The sequence below is a fragment of the Ambystoma mexicanum genome, chromosome 3p, assembly GCF_040938575.1.
Source record: "Ambystoma mexicanum isolate Mex_15411 chromosome 3p, UKY_AmexF1_1, whole genome shotgun sequence".
In the NCBI taxonomy this organism is placed as follows: domain Eukaryota; kingdom Metazoa; phylum Chordata; class Amphibia; order Caudata; family Ambystomatidae; genus Ambystoma; species Ambystoma mexicanum.
The window spans coordinates 1197866179-1197890161 of record NC_090925.1 but is presented as its reverse complement, the minus strand read 5'-3'; the positions used below and the strand labels follow the sequence as shown (position 1 = coordinate 1197890161).

At 45.3% G+C, this 23983-nt stretch overlaps 1 long non-coding RNA gene across 1 annotated transcript in view; it reads left to right on the top strand.

Moving 5' to 3' along the window:
• LOC138581347 (uncharacterized) overlaps window positions 1-5639 on the top strand; it is a 93434-nt gene extending 87795 nt beyond the window's left edge. The window contains exon 3 of the long non-coding RNA XR_011304523.1: window positions 5464-5639. This is a non-coding gene — a long non-coding RNA (uncharacterized lncRNA). The remainder of the gene's footprint in view (window positions 1-5463) is intronic.
• Window positions 5640-23983: the final 18344 nt, after the last annotated feature.

The following is a 23983-nucleotide window of genomic DNA, read 5'->3' as shown; positions in this document are numbered from 1 at the left end:
TCAGGGCAATGGACATCTTGTGCATGCATATGGGCCTTCATTTTGCGACATAGGTCTATTCTATGTCTGTGCATGCTGTGTCACTCATTTCATGCATTGCTTCTGCTTCACATGCACCCTGCTCCCTTGAAAAATATGTTACGTAAGGTGTCTGTCGGGGACATGTACAGCTGACATGGTGGCTGTCATGTGGCAGTGTATTTCTCCCGTGCATGTGGCATGCTGGGTTTCCCATGGGCGCACCCTGAGCTTCTGGGGTCAATGGATATATGGCTGTGGTACAAGCAGGGTTGTTGTGTGATGCAATCTGGCCATTTGTCGACATTGCTTTGGTTTGTGCATGTTGCATTGTGGTACCTGTATTCATAGTTGTGTTTATAGTTGCTACTGTATGTGTACCCAGCTTCTCCATCCAGGTAAGTCTGACATGTGCATGCTCCCTGGGATGTACTGTGACAGTGCAGGAGGTGGTCAGGTACGGATTTTGCATTCGCTTGTCATGTCATGCTTTGTGTAGTTATTCGCACCCTCACCCCATTTGAACATGTACTTCGCAGTGCATGCTTGTAGGCAATTTTCCTCACCCACTATCCAGGTCCGTTGTCCTCTGTGCTTCCTAGCAGTGTGCTGTTCTGTAGACCATGGAATCCTGGGTAGAACCAGGGTAGCAGGCACATAAGTGGGTGATGTACAGGTTGGGGTTGCAGGTCACCTGACCATTCAGGAAATGGTAGTGCTTGCAGTTACAGTACACTGTTTTGTCGGACAGCAGGGCCACCAACACAACATGGGCAGCGATCACATTTGGCATTTCGCCAACGGCATAGAATTGTGCCTTCATGGCATTGACCTGGGCTGTGATGGTAGGCAGTGAGATGTGGCGTTGCACTAGATGCAGGAGGTCTTCAAGCATCTGGGCCAACACTGCACAGAATTTGGGCTGTGCCATGCCGTGCAGCATGGCAATAGAGTGCTGGAAGCTGCCAGTTCCAAGGAAATGTAGGATGGACACAAGCTTCAGCAGTGGGGGCGCAGCTGTCCAGATGTTGATCCTGCTCTCTATGTCATCCTGTATCGTGGTGAACAGCTTGGTTATGGTCTCCCTGTTGAGGCAGTAGAGGGTTACCAACTGGCAGTCAGTGAGGGTCCAGGATGAGGGCCTGACCCTGAGGGTCGGTGCACACCTTGCTTGGGATCTTCTCCTCCTCCACCCTCCCCTGTACTCCCTGTGCCCTGACCTGGTTGTTCTGCCTTTCTACTTCCAGGCACAGCATGAGCAGCTGCCTGTCCCAGCTCACAGTGGCTAGTGGCTAGTGGCAGCATGGCGTTGGAAACAGAGTTTTGGGGTAGGGATGTGTCTTAATTAGCCCTCTGGAGTGAATTGAGATCACCTGTGTCTTGATTTCCGACACCTGTGCGCATTTACCTCCAGCCATATTTTCAGCAGTTTTTGGCGATAATAACACTGTACATGGACCTGTGCTGCGGCTTTGATTGTGCTGTGTGTTGCCGGCTGGCTGTAATGGCTCCGGTTTTAATAGTGCCGGCTGTAAAAGCGCTAGCTGATTTTACAGTCAGTGGTATTTACGCCTGGCTCGTGATCCTGCTGAGCGGTATTGGTGCTGCTAATTCTGTTACTGACACTTTTTAGGCTTACCACCCAACTTGTGATGATGCCCTAAATCTCTACCACCTTAACTCATGCTGTTCCATTTATATTACTATAGCTGGCTTGCACATAAACCTTCATTTTCTGTGGAATATATTGTGTAGTTATCCAAATGATGGGCCTGGCATTGCATGGTGTTGCCACCATCCTTAGTCTTTTGTCATAAGATGCTCATTCTGTTTTTTTTAAACTGAGCTCTCTCTGTGTATGTGTCATTGAGCCCTCTCCCAGTATTTGGAACAATAGCCCCAGTGTTCTCAAAACCTGTTCACAACATATACTAGACGGGGAGATGGGCCTTTGAACAGCTAATAGAAATAGTACAGGTGGCCGCTGTGATGAATTGAGGGAATTCGTTATGACAAATTGGATTCTGCCTCGCAAGAGTAGGAGGATGAGTAGGGGTGAAATGACCCACTCAGCCCTCACAGTTCTACAAACCAAATCAAAACCCACTCATAAAGGTAAAACAGGGACACTCAATTGATATACCTCATTCGCCTTTTGTGGTAACGCAGGCTAAGGAAGCATATACTATTGAGAGGGGTGTGAAGGTGAACCAGTAGTGACCCAAACAACACAGCATCACAGTCCAAAATAACGGGAATGTCCAATCAAGGTTGTATAAAAATATAAACACTTTAATAGGACAAACCATTTGCACGTAGAGCAAAAAGAGATTACTGTACAAAAACCCTCCCCAAAGGAAAGAACAGAAGATTCGACAGACTGGAGAAAATAACACTGTAAGTGCATTTCCAGGGGTGGTAGGTATGGTACTGCCATGAAAAGTATATTGGGTTGAAAACAGGAGTGATTGTGACATAACCAGTCTCTAGCGCCCAAGTGGACCGTGAGGGCAGCTCAGTGTCACAGTAGCTGGATTCAGTTCTTGGTGGGCTGACCCATCAGAACCGGGTGTGAACGTTGATGAGAGCTGATCAGGCTCAGTCGGGCTCGTAGGATCATGAAGGCTCTGGCAACATTTGAGCGTTGAGTAGGACTGAATGTGGTTGCTTTATGAGGTTGAACAGTGGCGATTCAAGCGATGCAATTCAGGGTGGTCCTAAGAACGCGTCACAGTTGGGCAGGTCACGTTGGGCTTTGGCCGCTGGGAGAGGTCGGTGAGTGACGCTCCAGCAGTTTGAGTAGGCGACAAAGGTAATTGAAGTGGTGATTGAGGGGGCATCAATGTGTAGTCAATGAGGCAGCGGTACCCAGGCTAGCTGGGGTGAGCCATGGTTGTAACCCCTGCTTGGAGTCAGCAAGTGACCATCCAGAGATTTGGTTTGGGTTCCTGTTTTGAACAGAGGCTTCGGGCCTAGCAGGTGACCTCCTTTGCTTGGACACAATACAGTGTCAAGCTGCTTTAGATGCAGTGCCATAGTTCAACTGGTTGGAGGAACGCAGACACCAGCACCAGCACCTTCCATATTGTTCCCTAGGATGCAGGGAACATGGAGCGACAGGTTTGGTGTGGGAGACTAGGGAGCTTCAGCTGTTCTGGCCCTCCGGTTGCTGTGTTGCTTTCGCAAAGGCCTTTGGATATGGTGTGAGGCTACTCCTCCTGAATAGGCATGCTCCTTTGATAACGGGGCCCAGAATGGCTGCCTGCTGTGTGGCTGTTTCAGTATTTTCATATTGTTTCAGCATGGCTTCATATATCTTCTTATGACATCATTTTGCCCACATCAGATTTCACTCAGCGCTCCATGATGTCCAATGGTGTGTGCTGACATTCTTCCATACGACATCCTTCCTCACTTTCAGTGTGAGGGTACATTCAATACGGTTGTCTGAGTGTGTCTGGTGTCTCATACACTCTGTAAGGTATGGGCATAACACCAGGAGTCCCACATATAGCCCTACTACTGCTTTTCCAGTATGACGGCAGTGAGGAGGCGGGAGCTAGGGAAAACGTGTCCACCTGCTCCTCTACAATTGTGACGAAATTCCCTGCTTGGCTCTGGTGACCATAAGCTGGGTGACTCATGACTACGGATATTTCACTAAGCCAGTGAATGATGGATACGGGATTGATATTGGGAGGATCCCCTGGTTACCTTTCTGTTGTATCCGTCACTTAGTTTCCTTGTTAAACTCAAAGGCAAAAGAGATACATATAGACTGAAACACTCCAGAAATATTCTGGCTCTGGGCTGTGCAATCACCTGGGTACTGAAGTGGTTATTTTTAATCATGATGAGGACTACCACAGTTGTGGTCAACTCTTAGAATGGCGCTAAAGGCTAAGGATGACAGAGAGTCGTGAGGATGGGCTAAAAAGGTTATACATTTATAAGGCTGACAAAGACTTTCCTGTTGTAAAACATTTTGCACTAATCATGCATTGCTGAGTACACCTCAAACAAACATGTATAAGTTATCAGATTTGTATAGTACAGGTTTCTTTACCAGGTAGATGGAGCCTTGATCTTCTCTTCTTTTAACTGTGAAGTCTGCTGTAGCCTGAACAATTAATTGATTGGGAAAATAGCTGGTACGTGGTGGTCTGGGTACTCAGGATCAAGGGCATCAATGTTCTGGATGTACTTCATGCAGTTACACAGTGTTGTCACAATGGATACATGTGCCTTCACTTGGTTTTAGGAACAATGCCCCAAAGCACTTGTGAAGGAGAGGGTATATACGCCACACTAGAATGCTTACTCATTCCAGACTGACGCTTTGTGGGATATGTTACACAGTTGGGATATGCCCGGTATATAACCTCTTTAACTGAGATGTCCAAGAGTCCCTAGCAATGCACCCTGCACTTTGCACTTTTCAAAGCCACCATATTTCACAAAGAAGTTTTACTGATACTTTGATTTTTGCAGGAAGAGTGAGGGGGCAATGTGGCAAGTCTCACACTGTACAAGTCAGAGGACATTCATGCTTTGTGTGTTTCAGGTTATTGATATCAAGTCATTCTTGTGATGGCACGGTTGGTTTTGTTGCAGCTAAAGATGCTTTTGTGTGTGGAGGTGTTGGCAGTGATTCACAGAGCGTTTTCCAATGGGCTTTTACCATTATAAAAACGCTTCTGTGAAATGGCCCTTTGTGGATGAGTTCCATGAAGATTTTAAAATTGGTGCATAAATCTCTGAGGGTATGGTTGAAAGATTTAGTAAGGTTTTGAGACAAATATTTTTTGGCCAAGGCATCCTGTGTTGCAGGTGGAGGGTAATTAACCAAATTCCATAATGTGTTCAGAATGATAAATAATGTACAATTTATGGGGCAATACTGCGTGAAACAGTGAGCAGGACCTGATTTAGTTTCCCAAAAGAGCAAAAACATCTAGACACTGAAATGATGATACCTTTATTAGGACCACATGGCTTCTGGCTTGTAACCTTTTCGGGTTAGCAAAATATTGCTTCTTCAGTCCATTCTCATAGGTCTGTCATCTTCCAACATTATAATTAGCATTTAGATAGCGCTACGGACCCTCAGGGATCTGAGCGCTGCTCGGAAGGATGAAAGGCTGAGTTTGTCCCTCTTGGGATTCAAACCTGTGTCTGCAGGCTCTGCACGGATGCCAAAGGAAGTGCTCTACTCGCTGTGCTATCTGACCATTTGCCGTTGCCAAACAGTGTAATTGTTAGCCTACTAAAGATTCAGCTTGAATACAATTTTGCATGGAAACAACAACATATGATTGCGCGAAGATGATACTGTTATAATGATAAATCAGTATCGTACTTTCAAGGTTACTTACTTATTCCACAAGAAAAGAGGGTTGATTGAAATGATTGTATTAATCAGTTTGCTACATTCCTATCATGCAGGTGGTTGAACATAGAAACAGTCTCATACTTGGGCATGCTATAAGAAAAACAATACCAGAAAATGAGTACAGCAGTAAAATAACACGACTTCACGAATCCATGAAATGGCATATTATGGAAAGAGGAATACGCCTGAGCCCAGTACATGAAAGTGAAAATGAGGACTGCACTCCCAACATCAGCAAGGTACTGGCTGTTACTTTTAATCCATTCATTTCTTAATTACAAAATTTCAAATAGTGATAGGAAATGTTTTATGATATCAAATTGAAAAGTGCAAAAGGAACCTGTATAACAAAGTAGTGTTTGTACAGCCTCTCAAGCTTCTGGCTTATTTTGTTTTATTGAACAGCTTTTGTGTGTTGAGTATGCTGTTGTGTCACTGCGGTTTTCAGAGATTGTGTGTGTGAAGAGGATACTGGAACATATTGCCAGTCACAGCAGGGATACACATTTTTGAAAGGACACAGTCTCCTCCACCACTTTAGCCACATCAAGGGGGCTGCTCTATTTGTGTGACAGTACCAGTTACTCTCAACATGTTACATGTACATCTTTTTTTCAACCAAATATTTACCATTTACTGCTCCTGACCCCATACCCATTACTTCAATAACTTGATCAACAGTTGAGTCATCCCTACATAATGTTTCAAGGAATGTCCTACTATACTTTGTAATGCACAGAAGATTTGTCAATCCTTTCAGATTAACTTGAGGAGTTTCCACCATTTTCATTTGAGGGTTTGGACAATCTGCTGTAACTTCATGACCCAAAAGATTGACTTTTTTCCAAAACCATTAGGCTTTCTTCAAAAAGACTGTTGCACCCCCTTTTTTCAGATGGGTTGAAACATGATACCAAGTGGATTCCAAGGAGGACCCCTGGATCTGGTTGATTTGGGAATATGTAGAATAGTTGGATAGCACAAACGTAGGGGTCAGAATGATAAGCCAAAACACAGTTTTGTTTTTTCAGGAAGGCTTTCACAAAAAGTCTATGTTCCTAGTCACAAGAACCAAATCTAAACTCTACGCATTTCGGGACAATGTCCCATCTTCAGTGGTAAATCAATTCCCCGTTATACTCAGTGAATTAATTACTTTTAATTTCTTTTGATCCTAGGAAATGGAAAAGATTTACCCCTGAAGATGGGACATCGTCCTGAAATGCATACTGTTTAGATTTGGTCCTTGTAACTGGGTGTTCAGTAGGCATAAGGGTGCTTTCATGAATTATCATACTGCTTCTGAAAACATGTTGCTTATCACAATCTTTATTTTTAACATTGTATTGACTTCAAATTTTCTTCTTTCTTTTTCTATAAAGCACTGTTGATATAACTTGACATGAAATGTCTATAATTTCTGTATTTAAGTTTCTTGATGTCATATTTATGACAGTGTATAATGCAGTGTGCAGTTGTGTTCTCTATGTTCTCTTCCAGACATTAAAGTTCCGAATTAAAGTTGATCACATGGATGGCAATTAGTAACCCTTTTCCCCTTGGTCAGGAATATTTATGCTATAGTAACAGAACTCTGCTTGGTGATGTATCCAGGGAATAACTTTAATTACACTATTCTTTTAGGCATGCACACAGTGAGATGTCCTTTGGCCCCTTGCATACACACCATAGGTCCTATTCTATCAAATATATAATTCTAGAAGCACATACTCTTCTGAAATATTCTGTAACTTCTCAGGATGTACAATCAATATATACACTCCCACCCATCAGTATTTAAAATTACAGGGGTTGGAGTTTAATGTATTTCTCTTTATAGAATTGTTCCCCTCAGGATTCTTTCCCCTTGATTTTCTACGTACATATTAATTCTTTTGGCTGTCTCTCAGATAAGTGGGCACCCTTTTAAGGAATGGTTTCATTTCTCCCCCTCAGGAGGATGTGGGCATCAGTCAGCCCAATGGTATCAATTTCACTCCACGGCCAGTCTGCTGTCTTTTCCACTGACAAAGGCCTGAAACTTAAACTCAAGGTAGGCCTCGCTTACAGTGTACTCCGCTTAATTAAAAAATGGGTCCAAAAGTAAAGCAATCTATTCCATCACCTTTCTGTGGTTATTGATTCTCCTTTCTACCATCTCCCTCTCCATCACTCTCCGTCAGTCAGTGAGTGAGTGAATCCCTGGTTTTTTACTTTTATAGAGCTTAAACCACATACCTTAAAGGTGTGCATAATTTCTGTAATCTATTTAGTCAATGAATGTGATTGGATAGTACTCTAAAAGTGACATCTTACTTATCCAACCTCTACGCACTCATTGTGCATATTAATGGGGGCATCTAATGAGAGTAACTTCTGCCCACTTTCCCTCCCATTTGATGTGATATAATCTTGGAGATTTCTACATTCAACAATTGTAAACTTCTCAAACATCATGTTCCTCACATGTAATCAGGTTACTAATCATCAGATTGCTCTCACTTAGACAAATCAAATGATTTGACTTTCATCTCGAATGGATGTGGGGTGGGTGTGTTATAGTTTTTTTGTCTTTTTCTAACTAATCATTTTATACAAAAAAGCTCATTTACATCTCTTGATAATAGGCTTGCTGGCACAAACACTAGATTATGCAGTTTAGTAGCATGCATTGTTTCAGCGCATAAATATCCACATTTACCTAATTTACATAATTAACTTACTATCACACACATATAATTTTATATTGCTAATATTGTCTTTTACCCTGAACATTTTATTTAAAAAATGAAGTCTCTCGGCCATTTTGTTTAAAAGTTACAAGCAATAAAGTAAATCCGAATGTAAAATTCAAAAAAGGAATTGTTTTCTCTCTTTTCCGTTTTACACAATATTAATATCTCCAGTTACTGCTTGTACAGCCAAAATATATTATATATTGTTAGTTCCTTTAAGCTCGCAACAGGGGCATTTATGAAACACAGAGGCCTGGTTGCCATAGTTAAAGTTCTTTGAAGTACAAAGCTGTCAGGCAAGGTCATTTATGACTTCAGTCCCACCCTATTCCAATGATTTCGGGACTTGGCTGCCCTTAGATGAGACATCAAGTCTTCCAGGTGTGAAGTCACATTTCCCTTCAGGAAAGGCCTGGCTGATGTGATTATTTGAGAAGAGACCACTACTGATGACTGCTCAGAATGAATTTCAATGTATTTTAAAGGGATTTAGCCCAATTTCAGAGACAGGTGGACATTATGAAGTGGGGGCATTTGTTTTTATTGCAGGGCCTGAATCCTGTGGGGCAACTCAAGTTACAGTCAGACGCTTTCATTGTTCAGCTTCAAAAGCCTTTCATTTCATGTCCTTGGTAATTCAAGGAATCCCCCTTCCTGTAATTTATTGGGTGAATGGAATGCCATTTGGTCAGGCTTAGCCTGGTCTCATTCACAAAATGCAGCTTTTAAAATGTACCTTTTCTCCATGTTACAATTTGCACCTGAAACAGAACAACATTCAACTTTTTCTTTGTCATCAATTTCCTTTCACAAAGACATATCTTCACTATATCTATGTGCTTCTTTATACACAGCTGATTTTCAGTGCTGTAAAGGGAAACAGGCACAATACAAGCCAATTTTTCATTTTCCTGTGACCTGCTCTGTTTTTGATCTCAGATTGCACAGTTCCCATTTTAATAAACGTTTGCTGGATTCTTTCTGCTACACAAAAATTCCTTTTTGTATTTTGTCAAATAATGTTGAACACATACTTTTATTGTAGATGGCCTGCAAACATTGCACGTTACCTTACAATTATAATTTGTTCAGATGTTGTGCGCAGGCCACAGCTTGCACACCGTTTTATTTGTAGAACTGTCATCTGCTGTCTGAACCTGCGCCTCTAACATTTTTGAAAATGCCAGAATATCTTTTATTGGTAGAAAGCCTGCATTTTACACTAATGCGTACATCTTTATTAACTGTACATAATTTCGGGTACTTTTGTATGTTTGTATTTGAATTTCTGAAAGGCTACTGATCCAGCATGTAAAGGTCCTTGGACCACAGGTTCTTTTTTTGGTTTATGATGTCAGGCAGAATGTGGCAGATAATTCACTGAAGCTACGTTTGCCTTTGCAGCTGAATTTATCTACATTACTTCTCTACTTTAATAAAAACTTTACCTCTCCACTGGACCTACTTTGGCAGTCTCTTTATAACACTGGCGACAAGGACATTCACTGCATAATGTTAAGAGCAGGAAGTGAACCAGTAGCATTTAGGCTTCAACCAGTACCAATAAATATGTCAGACATGTTATTTTCAATTGGGATGTTCAAAGTGTTACAAAAGTGGATTTAATGTCAGCTTATAACATACTATTACATCAATAGTCACATCCCTTTACAGCATTCACCTCTCATGAGGCAGTGTTTCAGTTCTAAAGAATGTCATTTGGCTTAGTATCGGCCTCCTCAGTTTTTCCAGAAGGCCATGTTCAAACTTAAAGGAATTAGAAATGTGCACTGTTTTCAGGGTGATATCCTGGTGTTTGGGCCAACAATAGATGAGCACAATGTACAACTGGCCAAGGTATTGAGAATGTTGATGATGAGGGACACACCTTAAAGATGAAGAAGTGCACCTTTAGGGTAAGCAGAGTAGAGTATTTGGGGCATGAGATCTTTGAAGAAGATGTTCATTGAAAAAAGGGCCTATTAAATGCTGTCTGGCATGTTAACCTGCCTCCTACCAAGGTTGAGGTTAGGTTGTTTCTAGGTATGATAGAACTGAGCTAGGATGGGAGCTTGTGTAAACTCAGTCTTTAACCGTTGGAAGATTTCCTCTTGAGCTGTGGTCCAAAGGAAGGGAACATCTTTCTTTAACATGGCAATGATTGGTTGGACTATCTCGGAAAAGGAAGGTATGAATTTCCTGTAGAAATTAGCTAAGCCCAGGAAAGACTGGATTTGTTTCACAGAGGTGGGGCTTGGCCAGGATAATATAGCCTTAACCTTGGATTGGTCCATTCCAATGCCTTCTGGACTAAGGACAAATCCTAGGTAGTGTACAGTAGAAGCATGGAAGATGCATTTCCCGGGCTTTGCCAAGAGCTTGTTTTCACGTAGTCGTTGTAACACTGCCTTAACATGTTCTTCGTGCTTGGAAATGTCCTTCGAAAATATTAGAATATCGTCCAGATAGACAATCATAAAAAGGAATAGCATGTCTGAGAACACCCTATCCATGAAGCGTTGGAAAACCCCCGGGCATTAGCAAAAACAACGGGCATGACCAAATATTCATAATGACCAATGGGTGTTCTAAAGGCCGTTTTCCACTCGTCTCCTGCTCTAATGCGAATCAGATGGTAGGCACCCCTGAGATCCAACTTGGTGAAAACAACTGCGCCCCTTACTGCCTCCAGAATGTCTGAGATCAAGGGTAATGGATAGCGATCCTTAAGGGTGCATTGATTTAAACCTGGATAGTCCAGTTCCTTGGTGTCTTTCTTGGGAACAAAAAACAGTGAGGCCCCTGCTGAGGATTTAGAGGGTCGAATGGTGCCATTTGCAAGAATAGTATCCAGGTATTCTCGAAGGGCTTTCTTTTCAGGTTCAGATAAGATGAACATCCTCCCAAATGGAATTACAGCGGAAGGATCCGTTTCTATAGCACAGTCTTCTGGTCTATGGGGAGGTAACGCCTTGACAATGGCAGAGGAGAAGACATCAGAATATTCCTGGTATATCTCTGGAACCCGGATAATGTTTGAGACAGAGATTGCACCTTGGTGAATTGTAGAAGGTCCTTCTGATGGTGTCGGAGCAAAGTCTGACAATAAACAGTGGAGTGGGACATACAAAATTATGAGCCCAGGAACAAGGAACCCGCTGCCTAATTGATGTACGGATTGTGTTTTTGAAGCCTGGGCATTCCTAAAACCATTGGGTAGTGGGCCGACTTGATGATATCAAATTTTATCCTTTCTCGATGGTGGTTTATGGCAAGTTCGACGTCCTTGGTCTGAAGGGTTATGGGTCCTGAAGAAAGGGGTCTTCCATCAATAGCTTCTACAGGTTGCATGATAGTCCGGGATTCGCAAGGAATATGGTGTTTAAGAACCCATTCTTGGTCTATGAAAATACCCATAGCTCCACAGTCCACCAGTGCCAGGATGGGATGCGTTTCCTTCTTGGATGGCGATAAGAAGGCCTGTAGAATCACCAAAGAATTTTGTCCAGGAGAGTTCAAGGATGGAATTGATGTGGAGCAGGCATCTCTCTCCCAAACCTGTGCTGCATTTAGGATCGGGAGCTGGCGTTTCCCGAGCACCGTGGGGGGGCTATTGGGCATTCTCTCACCAAATATTACTCTGATGCACAATACAAACACAACCCGGTATGGATTCTACGCATTCTTTCTTGGGAGGATATGGGTCCACGGAATGCCCCTAGCTGCATAGGTTCAGGATTGTTACTTGAAGTGGAAATACCTTCGGGGTTTGAGAGTATCCCATTGGGGTTCTTCTGGAGTGGCGACTTGCTTTTCTTTTTCTCTGCCTTTCTCTCCTGAATGCGAAAGTCAATCTGCAGGGCAAGATCCATGAGGGCCTGATAAGAACCTGGGCGCGCCACTCTGGCTAGTTCATCCTAGATGTCTTTGTTTAGCCCTCTTCGAAATAGGGTAAAACAAGCTTCAGAGGACCAATCCGCTTCTTTTGCCAGCTGTTTGAAGCGTGTGACATACGTAAGCATATCCTGGTTTCCTTGTTGAAAGTCGAGTAGACGTTCCTGGGCACTGTAGACCTGCTCAGGGCGGTAAAACATGGTCTTAAGGGCCTGTATGAAGCCATCGTAATCATCCAGGAGAGAATCCCCAGAGTTAACCAGTGGGGTGGCCCAGGTCAAGGCATTGTCGGAAAGATGCGAAATAATAAATCCAACCTTAGCCCTGGGCGTAGAAAAATAATAAGACTTGAAAGTAAAGTGGACCAAACATGAGTCAAGGAATCCACAAAGGCTCTTTGCGGAAGCATCATATTTATCAACAACGCCGCCCAGTATTACACTCTTTTTCATAGCGGATTCACGGGACACCACCAATTGCTTTAAGGCGGCGTTCTCTGCCTTTAAATTTTGCACTTCGGTCATCAGCTCTTGCATGCCACGCATAAGGTCCTGGATGGCTGCTTCCCTGTCTGCGTCAAATTCAGTCAGGTGACGTCTCAATCTGTCACAGGTTTCCTGTTTTCTCACCTGTTTATGCTGCCTTGCGGGATCCTTTGCCGGGGTTTTCTTCCGTGCTGTTCGGGTCTTGCATAAGCCCGCTCAGCCGTCGTCGGATTCCAGGATTCGTTCAGCTTCTTCGTCCGGAATCAAGGAAACTCCAGGAAGACCAGGAAGGAAGGCCGCACACGGAGGAGGTGTGCGAGGAACGTGGAAGGATACAGGTACAAGGAAAGGAGAAGGAGTGGGTCCGGGAATTCGAGCAGCAACTCAGTTCTAGGAGCACAACGCGACGCAAGTCTAGCCTCAGCTAATGATAGCGTTGAGATGCGCGAAGCCGCAGGGGCGTGGTTAATTTATGGAGCATGCTGCATGGAAATAAAGGCCGATAGACCGTGTTGTGTGAATACGGCCATGTTGGGTGTACTACAGCGAGTAACCCCTGACATGCCAGGGACTAGGAGGACCAAAAGGGGCGTGATCGACGGATCATGACACCAGTGGCAGAACAAATGCTCCCTTTCATGGGAGCAAAGGAGTTTCTTACAAGTAGGGGAGGAAGTAAATGTGGTGGCAGAGCTGTTTTATGAATTGCCACAGGGTCTCTGAGAAAAATGTATTGCAATTGAGCATGTCAGGAATCTAGGGATTTCTTTCATCAAGTCTGTACTGAGGACAGATTACTAGTAGGCCAAACATTGAAGGTGCTGTGGACAGCAGGTTGAGGGAATGTGCAGAGTCTGAAATGTCGAGTAAGAGGTTTATGACACAGGCACAGCCTATTGTGCCTCCTGACATACTGACAGGAATATGCGAGGAAGTTGCAATGGATAATGTGGTCCCTGTAGACATCAGTGGAAGCAAGGGTACGTTGATTGTGGTGTTAGTTGATCTGATTTCCCGGTGGCTACAGATGAGGGAAGTGCATGAGAAAGCTTGCTCACTATCATTAGGTTAGCTAATTAGGTGCTTGTAGGGAAGGATATTTGTGGGGTGTGTTGACAGACAATCGTACCAAATTTGTGGGTAATGGACCGATGTTGGTGACAGTGTAGAATTTAACATAGAAGGGCAGCATTCTACAACCTATTGTCTAATGGAATTGTGGAAAGAGTGAATAGATGCCTGGTGGAAGCTATACGACTAGTTGGTGAGTGCTGCAAGGACAAAACAGAAGCAGTGTTGGGAAGAGTAACAGCATTGTCTTTGGGGCAGTACCCTTTGAACTAATCAGAGGCTGAAAAAGACACACCAAGGTGCGCCCACCTGGGCTTGGGCACGCAAAGGAGATTTCAGTGGAAGTGGATGCTGTAAGAGAGAAAATGGAGGTAGCAAGAGAAAAGATGAGGGTTGGCTGGGATAACAGGAGGAGTACCAAAAGTCTGGTTGTGGAGGATGGTGATTTGTGAGAATAAGCAAGCGGGTGATAAGGGGAAAGGAGAATAAGTTGCTGAGTGACCCGGTGCAGATGGAAAAAGTTCTGCGAGGTGCTGCACGCATACAGGAAATTTAATAGGGTGGTAAAGGTAAGGCCTCTCTCCTTAGGGGTTGTTTCATTGAAAGGAGGGAGGTGTGATGGGAGTCTTCACATGGCTAGTGAGCCACAGTGTGAGGGTCCTTGGACCACAAATTCTTCTTTGCTCTATGATGTCAGATGGAATGTGAGTATTTGTTGTCTGTTGGTTGTGACGGAGGGGTCTGGAGTCTACAGTTTGCTCGGCAAAGTAATTTTCCACACAACTTGGCTACTTAATTCAAACCAAGACTCTCCACTGGACCTACCCTGTCAGTCTCTTCATAACAGTCTTCCACTGTTTCCTTTAGGGAATCATCCCCATCATTATTTTTACCTTTAATAGGTTAAAGTCATCTTGTGGATGACATAGACCATTCTTAGCTTCATGTGAACGTATTGAACATATTGTGGAAATCCCCTCCGGGTTCAGATTGATACATTCAGACATATTCTCTTCTTCGTCAACATAGACAGTTATGTTACCACTGATGGGATTTTATAAATCAGCATTGTAATGTGGTACATGGATTGCCATTCCGATGGAGCGACATTACTCTAAATGCACACTCGGGCATCCGTCACATAGAACAACTGGGATCATGAAGAACACCAGACAAAGTACTGTCGGTTTACTATTTTTATTTCAGTATTTTGTATAAATAGCAGCCAATTGCCACGCAAGAATGTGATCTCTCCAGACAAAATATTAATAGTCAAACTACTTCCAAAGAAATGACTTTACCACCGGGGTAAGTGGTTAGACCTTTGTGTAGTTTTGAGGTGGGTATTTGCATCGGATCTGTGTGATTTTCCCACGGGTTATTCATCCGCGACGGCAATGACACATGGGAAATGTACGCAATACAAAAATGTTCGTACATTTCCCATGCGGTCAACCATTTAAAACAACCCCAAACACAAACCCCCACCCACACTCCCACCCCAACACACCTCCACCCACACCCCCAGCCCCTACTTACCTTTCCTTCCGACACGTTGTGTCCCAGACGCGCCGGTTCCCTTTCACTTCCATGATCGGGAACCGGCGACGCATGGTCCTTTTCTTTTTTACTTTTGATCGGGTGAGCTGCGGGGTGTCCCCAGCTACAATATAGTATAGTGAGCGGGGTGTTGCGGTGGACACCCTACAGCACCCGTAGCTTTTTTTTTTAACCAACCTGGCCAAAAGACCTAAACACACACCACAAAAAGTTCGAACTTTTGGTAGTTAGAACTTTTTGCGGTGTGTGTTTTAGGTCTTTTGGTGAGGTTGATAATTTTGGGATAGGTAATTTCGTCCTAACCCTTTGCATCACCGCCCTTCCTCTGGCTTTGCAGGCTCATGCGTGTCTCACATCATTTTTGTTTGTCTAGCTAGTTGCAGCCTTTTTTGGGTCCCGTACCCCACAAATGACTCTGCCACTTGCAGAGGATTTGTCATGCAAGTAGACGGGCCCACAGTTTTGGCTGGCAGGGAGAACTAGAGAGGGGTCCCTGGGCTAGGCTGAACCTACCCTTGACATCTTCCACTTCACCTCTCTCAGCTGAATGTACCCACCCTGGCCCAGTCTCATGCCTCCTCCCACCATCTAATCCTACCTAGGGGTGACCTGCCCCACTGGACCCGTACTACTCTCACTAAACATGTCCTGGTCTTCCTCACTCTCTCCTTCACTCATTGATCTGTGTTGCATCTCTCCTACCACCTCAATTTCACCCTTTTTGCTTTAGGTGACTGGTTATTTATTACCCACAGGGCCTGATCTACACACTTCCTCCTGGCATGTGGGCTTCACATCATCTTCTTTGCCTGTATCTTCCACCACATCCTTCCTAGTTCTGGATCCTGCTGTTACAACACACCTCCTTCTATCCAACTTTCCACTCCAGATGTTACAGCTTCTTTCTTGATCTCTCTTGCTACAACAACCACTGTATGTAAATTCTCCACCCCTATGATCCCATCACATTCTGAGTCTCTTATGTTACCACACCTACTTCTGCTCACTTTTCACCCAATACCACCTCTTCCTCAGTTTCTTCTGCTATCACGTTCTGCTTCTGCTCCTTCGACGGCCCTGATTTTACCACGCCCTACAAGGTCTCTCCTGGTATCAGCAGCTCCTCCTGCTCTCTATCACCATCACTGCTCCCGCTTCTTCCCACTCTCCAGCCTCTACTTCTTCCAAAACTCTTTGCTATACAGCCTTCTCTGAAGTTGAGACTCCTGCTCCTGTAACCAACTCTCAACAACATGGAATGGTTGCATTTATAACGTGCTACCTCTTACCCACAGGTGTATCCTTCCCTTCTGTTCTTTATCTTTGTGTAGTGAATGAGTAAGAGCTTGGATTGGATAGTTACTGTGAGTTCCCCTGTGACTTCCTGATACTGAGGGGCTGGGACGAATCTTATATGTAGCCTGGTGGGTAAGTGTATTAATTCTTTTGATTTATCGGCAGTATTGTACGGGTTGGGTTTGTGACACTATTTCCCCAGTGTATGGTTTGGTTGCCAGAGAACACGGATAGTCTAGAGCTGATTTCTGCATTACTTTCTTTCTTCAGGAAATCGTGGACTTGGAACACATTATCCATGAAACCGCGATGCTTGTTGCCTGTTCCGCTGACGTCCCAGCACATAACTCCATTGATGTGCTGGGGAACGCGCACCAGAAGTAGTGCATGTGTGTGCATGCTACCTTTGTTGCTTACAGAGGAATGTTCTCCCTTAAAGAGACAGCCATTCTTTCCAGAATGGGCTTTTGGGTCTGGCATTTAGGTTAAGCAGGCCTAGCACAATACTCATCTTATGTAACATATAATTTCCCATATGCAGTGGCATTTGTGCATGTTTCTCAACCCAGAAGTTGTAATGAATACAATTGTTTTGTAGCACTCTCTTTCCAATTATTTTGTGCTGAGACCCTGGTTGATCTAACCTAGACGCCTGTTGGTTCTTCATTGCAAAGTAAGGTACAGATTCTCTGTTCTCTAGCTGTTAGAACAGTAACTCACCAATGAAACTCCTTTCTTGTGTGACAGCCAGCGCTGCTTTGACCACTTCTGGATATCCGTCTACTAGCATTTGGATTTCAGCAGTGCCTGCATTGCATCTCCTCTGGTCAGACTGCATGTGATCTTCATTACTTTCTTTCTGGGGATAAACATCACAACATGCACTCATACATCTTTGTTTTTTGGATCTCTGTTTGCAGTTCAAATGTAACTTAAAGGGGTGTTCTAGTTTCCGTTCCTCAGAGTCTGACACACCCATCAGACTGATGGTGACATGAGGTATTCATCCACTTTGTAAGTACATTTAAACTGCATTTTTGGATCTGGCTACCATGTGACATTCCCATACAATGTTCACTTTATAAACCGCCTTCTATAACTGCACAGACCTGGCCAAGACCAAAACACACCATTATTCCTATGAAACAAAGGCGACAAATGCTTCTAGGAGTAGGTACCCATCAAAATTGGTGTCTCATCTAAACTGGTTACAATCTTAACCTTAGCCGGACGCATTAGCTTATGATTACTTGCTTAGATATCAATCTCAGTAGCTCCTTCCACTAGGATTTTCTCCTCAACGAAATTAAAAACAGGACACTAAGGAAATAGGCCTGTGTGCGCCCTTCATTTATGTTGTCAAAAGCTTTCAGTGCACTGCTACAAATGCAAAAATAAATAAATAAATAAATAAATAAATAATTGAATAAAGAAATAAATGCTCATGGCCCATCGATACCATTGGTGTCTGCATTAGGCTAGAAGGGCCAGGCTAAGCAAACAAACAGACTTTCAAAACGTGATGCCCGGCTGGTGGAAGAAGCATCTCTCCGACTGCTAAAAAGTGTCCTTCACCAGAGGGGGAGCAGGTTCGCGTAGAGCACTAATCAGAGGGGAACGGGGTGGGGGGCATTTGCCCAACCTTCCCTTTCTCTTGGGATGCCTATGCCACCAACCTTTTAAAAGGATAAGGCATGAGGTATATCCCGGTAAAAAGTGATGCCACAGACATCCACCTATTACCTTTGACACAAAATATGTTATTTAGTTAGGTTCCCACGTGCCCATGGGGGCTGTCCTATAGAATCCGGATGATAAGATATGCAATCATTACAAATTGAATACACACACTGTAATCCCCAATGGACATGCATAGACACCCTAGGTTGAGACCAAAATGCGTGTGGGGCCCCGAGGGAGCCATTATGCGTCAACATATTAGGGACCCTGTAGCCTGAAGGACTGAATGATAACACACAAATACATGGATGTAAGTAGTCTGAGTTAGCAATAAATCCTATATTTATATTATTTTGCAGAGAAAACGCTCACACTGAGCGTTTTCTCTGCAAAATTAGAAAATGGCTGTGTTTCACAAAATTCCCTGCTCCTGCAAGGCACAACATTGTGACTCTCTTAAAGCTGATTTTCTCAGATTCAGTCTGTGGTACACTAGGTTCTATCCCCTGGTCGCTGTCCCACTCCTCACATGAAGTTTCAGTGTTGAATTCAGAGCTGGTCACCTCTCTCTTTTCTCTCCAGGTATTCGTAGTCTTCTTCTTTACTGTTTTGCCTTTCTTCTTGAAGAGATAGAGGCTGGCTGCCCCAGAGGCCACTTTGCCAATAATACTATCTGCCGGGCAGTATGGACTCCGGGGAGCCCACCTCAACCAGGGGAAAAAGCCTTGGGTTGAAAAAACCCTGGAATGGTGTTTCTGAGGTGGTTGTAGCTTGAAACAGTTGTAGGTAAGCAGCGAGTGTAGGTACGAAGTAGAATTCTTCAATGAACCACAGGTTCCAGCATTCAACGGTGAGTGAAGATTCCACAAATCTCCTGGTCCACCAGAAGAAGAGGAGTTATCAAGAGAAACAGGAAAGATAAGAAGGGAGAGCTGGAGGTGGATAATACTGGGCAGCAGTGGGAAGTACACCAAATCAAAGCGTTACTTCGTAATGCAGCAGGAACCGTGAAAGGGGATAGCCGTGTAGGTAATGACCAGCAGCTGTGGCGTGCCACGCCAGGAAATACAAATGAAGGTGCTGCACAGCGTGGGGAAATAAAGCAAGCTATGAGCAGAATGGGGAAAAGCAAGCAGCGGGAACAAGCAAAAGCAGGGAGGACACTGAAGGGAAAAAGGAAACACAAAACAGGAGCGCTGTCTCGCCGAGCGTCAGTGCAATAGGAGTTACAACGCACCAGTGTGAACACCTGGTGTTCAATGATAGTGCTGCAGTGAACTCTGGAAAGACTAGAGTGTTACCACACATTCACTACTGAACGTGATGGAACGCCCAGTACATCCTGAAGACTAGAGCGTTACCACACGTTCACTACTGAACATGATGGGACGCCTAGTACTTCCTCACTCTGTCCCATAACTTCCCTGGGCGAGTCATGACAGATTTGCCAAAAGTACTCTGCACATGAACTGCACAGAATTTAGAACATGGTTATCTAAGTATTAGTGAGCCCTCAACAAAAAACATGATTGCTCAACACAGACGAGATGAGACCTGGAATATGAGAAATTAACTAAAGGATGTTGGAGTATGAATGAGGCAATTAGACCCGAGACAGCAGCCATTACCGGCCAAGGTAATGACCTCGGGGCCCATAATTACAGGCCCGAATGTAGCGAGGGCCTTAATGAAGGTCCCCGTGGGCATTACTGTGGGCGGTAATGGTCCGCCGTCGAGGGGCTTATTGCCATTAGTTCCCCGGCCCGTTAAACCGGGGCACTCATGTTTTTTTCCCGGCTGCGAGACGCCTTGCGTTTCACAGCGGGGAAAAAAAAAGTAAAAAAATGTTACAAAAAATTGCTGCCCTAGACAGAAAACGTAGTCCGTTTTCTGTTTTGTACCGGCCATAGTAAACAAAGCCAATCCACAACAAGTGTATCCCGTGGATTCACGTTGCCAGGTACTAATATCCGATAATGGGCTGTAAACACTGAACACGGCTACTTTACAGCGGCTCCTGCAATGTTTTGTGGATTTTCAAGGAGTGCAGCGAGAGATTGCAGAGTGGGGTTTTTGACTGTGATGCGACCAACTAACAAACAGGATGAAACACGGGAAAGGCCGAGAGTGACTTCACACTTGTTGTTCTCACACAACAGGCTTAAGGTTTTCAAATATGGATTGTCTTTCTCGTAAAATAGTGCTCTCTAACCTTTCCACACTTTTCTCATGCTCTTTTCTAATGCAGAGATTTTAGACAATGTGATTGGAATAGGTTATAAAGCATTTCTGGGTAGCGCAGGAAAGGGGTGTAGCTCTCTTTTCTATATCGATGAAAGAGCATTTTATCAGATCTATTAAAGCGTGGGGAACACACACCATGATAGTTACAGACTATGGGTGAGGGATTCCGTTGCATGCCCCAAAATAACTTTCTTGTGGACACTGGAGAACACTTCCTCTTTCATGGATATCATGACCAGTGCCATAGGAAAGGCTCACATCTGCTTCAAGACTCAACCCGAAGAGCGTCTCCAAAGTGGATGCCTTGTTTCTTTTCTGTGCACCATGTCTGGTGACAGGCTAGAGGGTCTGATTTCTTCCATTCTTTGTTCTGTCGAAAATACAATTCATGAGAAATAAATGAAGTAATCAACTTTTACAAATCTATTTAATGCATGATCTCCGAAGCTCATGTCACTTTTATGGTTCATCACCTGAGAGGTAGAACCCACCTTGTGCTATCATCCAAACCCAAAATATGTGGTATTGAATGTTAAGATAAGCCATCCTGTTTAGTTGCCAATAAGAGCATGTTTCCCTCTATTTAGCCAATCAGAAAGTGTGGTATCCAGCTCTAACCACAGTGAGAGCATGCATTCTATGCTTATCCTTTGCTCTTCTCACAGCTTCTACATCCATCACCAAGCATCAAGCTTTGAATGGAGGCTCCAATGGCCTGCAAAGGCTGTATACCAGGATTCCTTTTGCAATGTGTACAAAGGGAGCACTGTGCAAAGAGACATGAACGAGCCATGTCACATTGAACCCCAATCGAGCATCCCCCCCCACACATTAGAGCTCTCGCCATTGGCCACTATTATAAGCTAGGTGACCTTCGCCATCTTTCAAGGCTCTCACGTCGGGCTCCGGACCACTAACTTGAGCGACAGTCACCTACCGTACAAGAAAGCCCTCTAGTGCTGGCTCAAACAGTATTGGTCGTCCAAGCTCCCGCTTTGAAAGTGACGACGAACACAAAAGGCAGCGCAAAATGGAGGAGCCACCCACGATAACCCGGGCAGTGTCCCCCTCCTGGCCTTTCCCTCCTGGGAGAAAGGGAAGGCACTGTACACAGCACGGCAAAAAGGAAGGAAAGCCCGCGAAATAGTTAAAGCGCGGCGAAACTTGGGAAAGCCCGCAAAGGGCAGACAAAAGAAAGGGGAGGAGCTTCCCCCTTTATAACGGGCAGGGTCCTTAGGGAAGGCAGCATCCAGCCGCTGCAGAAGGATGCCCGCCCGGGATTCACGGAAGGAGGTTTTCGTTTTTGGTTGCAGCAGCGCGGGCTGGGCGAACCTACAACATCAGACGTAATCGTGAGGAGGAGGAGGACTACTGGAGTGCACGTACCGGCAACAGCAGCGGACATCGCCGCGGTGAGGAGAAGATCATCTGTGCATGCAGGCTTGAGACAAGCCGTCCAAGGGACACCTCACTACCAGTGGGGCCTCACCGCTGCAGGTGAGAAGAGCCGCGGCGTATCCAGCGAGAAGTGGAGCTGCCTCGTCGTCGAAGGAGCAGTTCCGCCGTGAGGAAGAGGAGCTGCTGCGTGCCCCACAAGCGGAGGAGCTGGGTAAGGACGCTTCGCCGCCGAAAGTGCATCGGCCTTGGAAGAAGAGCTGCTGCGGGCTGCCGAGGTGAACTCCACAACAACCGGCTGCCATCGGAAGAGGAGACACGCCGGGCTCTCCTCTATCGGAGGAAAGTAAAGGGGCGGAGCAGCACACAGGGTCGCAACAGAGGTCGTTCAGGTCGGCGGATGACCAGAGAGCTGCCGGGGAAAGCCTCCGAGTTGCTCTTGAGGCACACTGCAGGGAGCATCCCGGAAGAGCGGTGACCCGTCGAAGGGCTGCACTACGCTTGCAACAACTCCGAAACTTTGGGACAATAAAAGAAAGAGCTCGGGCAGAGGACACACATTGGTCCCAATGCTGCACTCACTGCATCGGCCCCGCAGGTCGGGAGAAAATCACGTGCGCCGCGATCCCAGCCACGCTCAGTGAATCCACTGCTCTTCACGAAGAGGAGCAGGTGGGTGCACAACGCACGGGGCCAGACATTCAAGAAGAGCAGGCAAAACATTGCAAAATATAGCCCGCTAAAAACAGTCAGCTACAATCATGGATTTGGAGGCTTTTATCATGATGGCCAAACTAGCGGTGGCCAAGCACAGCAGCAACTGGATGGAGGCTTTGGTCACACAATCAGGGGAAGAGCAGCCAGGGACCAGTGAGAACCCTGAATCCCCATTGATGTTTCAGGAGGAGGAGGATATGCAGGAAGAGGAAGGAGAAGGACACGGGGAAGAAGAAGAGGAACCAACTGGAAAGAGGAGAAGAGTGATGACACAAAGGGCCAAAGCAAGCAAAGAGAAAGCTGTCAATAACAATAGACCTAGGGCACCTGCGGCAAGAAGCAAGGGAAGGATTCAGGAGATTGTAGCCGTACCGGCACCTGAACCTGTGGTAGCGCCAAGGAACCAGGGACCACCCAGCACGCCTGCAACCAGACCGGGGGCTGCGAGGGATGACGGACCTACATCCTTGGAGGCGGTGAAAGGTATGGTGATGCAATGTATGCAAGCTTGGGGGGGTGGGGGCAATGGTCAGCTATTGAGTGGGAATTTCAATGAATTTAACCAGATGGGAAATGGGGCAGCTTTGCTTCAACAGAGAGGGATAACACCGGGTCCAGGGGCAGGGGTCTGGGGGTTATCAGCAATCAGTGTGCCTCTGCAGCATGGGAGTTCCAGGAACAGGGAGCCAGTGGCCGGGGGTTTTGCCCGCTACACCAAGCTTGAATGGGGGGATTCAGCAGCTACAGAGTCAAGGGGCCAGCACAGTTCCTAGTGTTGACACCGGGGGCCTCACTGCATTGCAGTCTTCACAAACCCAACAGCCCATGGCAGTGCCCGTTGTGAACCCAATAGGTGGGGGTGGTCCGGGGAATCAGTTGGAACTGGCTGCAGGAGGGGCAGTCAGCCACCCACATTGTGGGGGCAAGGGGTAGCCAACACAGGGTTACCTCCGGTTCCCAGCACCAATGTCAGACAGGATGGGGTATGGGGTGCTATGACACAGTATGGTAGAACAATGCCGGGCCCTGTTAGGGTGGCAGTTAATTCTTTATCATGGCACATACCAATAGCAGTCAAGGGAGAGGGTATGGAGGAAGGAGTTCATAGAAATCCTGGATTTTGTGGGAATTAAGCCACTGGGAAACGGGATAAAGGAATTATCTGAGAAGGAGAAGGAGAAAAGGGATAAAGAAACACCCAAGACTGAGGCATCCATTCATAATTGGCTAAAGGCATTCTTGGTATATACTTCAATAATGATAGAGAAATACCCTCAGGATACATTAGCAATGCTGGCATATGGACACTACATTCAGGATATTTATTTGAAACGGAGGACGAAGGCTGGCTACAGTATGATCGGGCATTCCGCTTAAAAATGCAGGTATGGCCGGCCTTATCCTGGGATGAAATGGATGTGGGTGGGTTTTTGGATACATTGGTGCTCACAGGAGAAGGGGGCGAAAGAGCCAGGGTAGAAAAGCCCCAGGTATGG